Below are 5,547 nucleotides of genomic sequence, written 5' to 3' on the forward strand. Positions count from 1 at the left end.
CTAGGGTTTTTATGGTGTTAGGTCTTACATTTAAGTCTTTAATCCATCTTGAGTTAATTTTTGTATAAGGTGTAAAGAAGGGATACAGTTTCAGCTTTCTACATACAGCTAGTCAGTTTTCCCAGCACCATCTATTAAATAGGGAATCCTTTTCCCATTGCTTGTTTTTGTCAGGTTTGTCAAAGATCAGATGATTGTAGATGTACGGTGTTATTTCTGAGGCCTTTGTTCTGTTCCACTGGTGTATATATCACCAACAGATAATTCTTTAACCCAAAGGAATGATTAACAGGCCTATTTTGGCTCATTGGTAAAGATATTTGTGGAAAAGGTTATTTTTGGTACTCTCTGAATTACAGCCAAGAGTTGCTTAATGATGGGGATATGTGTTGTGAAATGCATCATCAGGTGATTTTGTCATTGTGTGACCATCGTGGAGTATACTTACACAAACCTAGAGGGTACAGCCTACTACAAACCTATATGGTATGGCCTACTGCTCCTAGGCTACAAACCCATAGAACATGTAACTGTACTTAATACTGTAAGAAATTGTAACACAGTCGTATCTGTGTATCTAAATATATCTAAACATAGAAAAGGTTCATTAAAACTAAGGTATTATAATCTTATGGGACCACCATCCTCTATGTGGTCCATCATTGACTGAAACATCATGCATGACCTTACTTCACAAAAGCAAATTATATGCTGTGTATACAGAGAACCTGGTCATAGGAAAAAAAACAACTAAAGCTCAGTAAACAATCACAGTATTAGCAGAACCTCTGTGTAGGAAAAGGCCTTGAAGTTTATCTAGTTTGTAAGTTTTCTTAGGCTAGAAACCAGAGTATTTATCTTCCACAACAGCTTGCACCATGCCTTCCTTGCACACAGTAAATACTCAAGAAATACATGTTGAATCAATAGATACTTGAACCTCTATCTGATGCATAAATCTCTAGACTTTTCCCTATTCCCTGCATCCATACTCCCTGTCTGTTATTCTGGATATAGCTAGCACAGTAGCAGTTCCAAGACCGAAGGCTGTTAATATCAATGCAAAAGGGTGACTATAGATATTTGACTCTCCCGAACCCTCATTAAAGCTATGCCTTCACTGATATATATTTAATAGAAAATGTGACAAGTGCAAAATATAACAACTGTTTATAGTTGTATTAGTACCACAACATATTTATCAAAAGTAAAGGAATCAGTCCAAATCTTGGTTAGCAGTCTAATCTGACTTAAAACAAGATACAATTTGTTCCATTCACATTCTGAAAATAACTCATAGCCACAAAAGGTAAATATTTACAGGACAGAAATCTAGAACAATAGTAATAGCAGAAAATTTTTCTGCTGTTTATTTTTACCAACTTGACATTAATGAAATATGACATTGCTATCAGCATAAACATGAAAGGGTGCCTAATATACTTAGAAATTATGGAAATCCCAAATAATGACAGCAAAAACAAAAATTATGTTTTTACTTTTCCTTTCACATGCCCTTTGTGTTAGTTTGACAGCATGTGACCTTGTTATCTACATACTATAATAACAAATTGGTTGCTAGTGTTGGAATTGCCTAGATGGAAGCATTAAAAATAACTAAACAAAATTATATTTCTCTGTGACCAATAAAAGAGCCATTGCACAGGACCCAGTTCTCATTTCTCTATGTTGGAAGCTGTGCTAAATGCAGCTAACCAAGAGAAAAATATCTAAACAACTCTCAGAAGTAGCATACATATATATTACATCTTTGTTGAAATCTCAAATCTTACATTATCTAAAGATTTGAATCACCTTTAAAACAGTATTTATGAAAATTCTAATCTCCTATCATGTTTACTTTTCCTGTAAGTGGATATATCACTCCTACTAATATGTCTGTCTGATACTACTCATACAGATGAAAGCACATAGTCATTTTAGGGATTAATAGAAAAACAGATATCTGCATGGAACATTTCCCTTATTAGATATTATCATGTGAGCATATTTTTCCTATTTCTGATTTTACTACAAAATAAAATGAGTTTACTTTTACCCTTAAGTTTTTCTGTAATGTATATTGCCAATAATACAAATACTTTAACTGCACATTAGAAAAATCTCATTTTACTCTAAAAATTGCCATAGAAATTAGCCCTGAAGAGAACTCATAACACACACAAAAATCAAGATATGACTATGTCAAACTGGTATACTAGTTTCCATTTACACCAAATTTTACTTTTAAACATTACTTTAAAAGTTAAAGATATGTTTTTGAAAATCCCAGGCTAGATCATATAGTCATTAGAATGTTATCTGGCCTCTTTCTAAATTAGTGTCAAAATGAATCAATCAGACAAAAATCAATTAGCAAAAAACTATATACTGATCAACCGACTTAACAACTAGCCAAACTGTATATTCAAAAAGCCATCTACTCTTCTGTCCAAAAGTCTCATTTAGGGTGGGTGGAAGTACACATTGGAACTTTTCTGGAAAGCAATTTGGTAAGATATGTTGTGTTAATGTTCATTTTCTTTGACCAGTAATTCTACTCCTAAGAATTATCCTAAGGAAATATTTAGAAATGCAACAAACTTTTATGTATAAAAACGTGCATTCCAACATTGTTTACTGGAGAAGGAAAAAAATCCAAACATCAAAAAGAGCTTAATTTTAAAAAACTGAATGCAATGCTGTTATTTAAATCACAATATGAATAGAATAACCTAATAAAATTTTCAGAAAATGTATATAAAATATACCAAAAATGTCTATAATAATTACACCTTTGGTTACAGGTGATACTTATATTTTTCATATTTTTAGAAGTTTATAAGACTGCTATTCAAGAATAATTGAATTTTTTACATTGAACTACTATAAACAAAGATTGTTTGTTAGAAGCCATTTTAATGAGTGATAGTCATATTATATTTCACATGCACAGTGAAGAAAGAACTGTTGGTCATAAGTTGATGACTGTAATCAGCTGGCTCCTTCTGAAGCACCATGGACAACGGTAACGGTTCCCATGTTAATAACTGTCAATAATCAAATTAGTAGAGCATTTATGTTGAAAATTTATATTTCCATCAAAGGTGAATTTATTTAACAAATAGCTGCATATCTCACTAGGGACAGTTAATGCAACAAAACTGTTGAAAAAGGTATAGAACCAGAGGGGCGCGCACCCAAGATGGCCGAATAGGAACAGCTCCAGCCTCCAGCTCCTAGCGTGAATGACACAGAAGATGCGTGATTTCTGCATTTTCAACTGAGGTACTGGGTTCATCTCACTGGGGTGTGTCGGACAGTTGGCACTAGTCCATGGGTGCAGCCCGACCAGCGAGAGCTGAAGCAGGGTGAGGCATCACCTCACCTGGGAAATGCAGGGGGGAAGGGAATTCCTTTTCCTAGCCAAAGGAAATTGAGACACACAACACCTGGAAAATCAGGTAACTCCCACCCTAATACTGTGCTTTACCAAGGGTCTTAGCAAATGGCACACCAGGAGATTATACCCCACACCTGGCCCAGAGGGTCCCATGCCCACGGAGCCTCCCTCATTGTTAGCGCAGCAGTCTGAGATCTAACTGCAAGGCAGCAGCGAGGCTGGGGGAGGGGCACCCACCATTGCTGAGGCTTAAATAGGTAAACAAAGCCACGGGGAAGCTCAAATTGGGTGGAGCTCACCACAGCTCAAGGAGGCCAGCCAGCCTCTGTAGACTCCTCCTCTGGGGACAGGACATAGCTAAACAAAAAGCAGCAGAAACCTTGGCAGAGGTAAATGCCCCGGGCTGACAGCTTTGAAGAGGGCACTGGATCTCCCAACACAGAGGTCAAGATCTGAGAACGGACAGACTGCCTGCTCAAGTGGGTCCCTGACCCCTGAGTAGCCTAACTGGGAGACATCCCTCACTAGGTGCAGACCAACACCTCACACCTCACACGGCGGGGTACACACCTGAGACAAAGGTTCCAGAGCAAGAATCAGACAGCAACACTCGCTGTTCAGCAATATTCTATCTTCTGCAGCCTCCACTGCTGATACCCAGGCAAACAAGGTCTGGAGTGGACCTCGAGCAAACTCCAACAGACCTACAGCTGCAGTTCCTGACTGTTAGAAGGAAAACTAACAAACAGAAAGGCCACCCGCACCAAAACCCCATCAGTACGTCACCATCATCAGAGACCAAAGGCAGATAAAACCACAAAGATGGGGAAAAAGCAGTGCAGAAAAGTTGGAAATTCAAAAAGTAAGAGCGCATCTTCCCCTCCAAAGTAATGCAGCTTATCGCCAGCAATGGAACAAAGCTGGATGGAGAATGACTTTGACGAGTTGAGAGAAGAAGGCTTCAGTCGATCAAACTTCTCAGAGCTAAAGGAGGAACTACGTAACCAGCACAAAGAAACTAAAAACCTTGAAAAAAGAATGGATGAATGGATAACTAGAATAATCAATGCAGAGAAGACCTTAAAAGAACTGATAGAGATGAAAACTTTAACACGAGAACTACGTGACAAATGCACAAACTTCAGTAACTGACTCAATCAACTGGAAGAAAGAGTATCAGCGATTGAAGATCAAATGAATGAAATGAAGCAAGAAGAGAAGTGTAGACAAAAAAGAGTAAAAAGAAATGAACAAAGCCTCCAAGAAATATGGGATTATGTGAAAAGACCAAATCTACATCTGATTGTTGTGCCTGAAAGTGACAGGGAAAATGGAACCAAGTTGGAAAACACTCTGCAGGATATCATCCAGGAGAACTTCTCCAACCTAGTAAGGCAGGCCAACATTCAAATTCAGGAAATACAGAGAACGCCACAAAGATACTCCTTAAGAAGAGCAACTCTGGCCGGGCACAGTGGCTCAAGCCTGTAATCCCAGCACTTTGGGAGGCCGAGATGGGTGGATCAGGAGGTCAGAAGATCGAGACCATCCTGGCTAACACGGTGAAACCCCGTGTCTACTAAAAAATACAAAAAACTAGCTGGGCAATGTGGCGGGCGCCTGTAGTCCCAGCTACTCAGGAGGCTAAGGCAGGAGAATGGCGTGAACCTGGGAGGCGGAGCTTGCAGTGAGCTGAGATCCAGCCACTGTCTCCAGCCTGGGCAACAGAGTGAGACTCCGTCTCAAAAAAAATAAAAAAAAAGAAGAGCAACTCCGAGTCACATAATTGTCAGATTCACCAAAGTTGAATGAAGGAAAAAATGTTAAGGGCAGCCAGAGAGAAAGGTCGGGTTACACACAAAGGGAAGCCCATCAGACTAACAGATCTCTTGGCAGAAACTCTCCAAGCCAGAAGAGAGTGGGGGCCAATATTAATCATTCTTAAAGAAAAGAATTTTCAACCCAGAATTTCATATCCAGCCAAACTAAGTTTCATAAGTGAAGGAGAAATAAAATCGTTTACAGACAAGCAAATGCTTAGAGATTTTGTCACCACCAGGCCTGCCCTACAAGAGATCCTGAAGGCAGCACTAAATATGGAAAGGAACAACAGGTACCAGCCATTGCAAAAACACGTCAAAATG

Source organism: Papio anubis, chromosome 5, assembly GCF_008728515.1.
Source record: "Papio anubis isolate 15944 chromosome 5, Panubis1.0, whole genome shotgun sequence".
Taxonomy (NCBI): domain Eukaryota; kingdom Metazoa; phylum Chordata; class Mammalia; order Primates; family Cercopithecidae; genus Papio; species Papio anubis.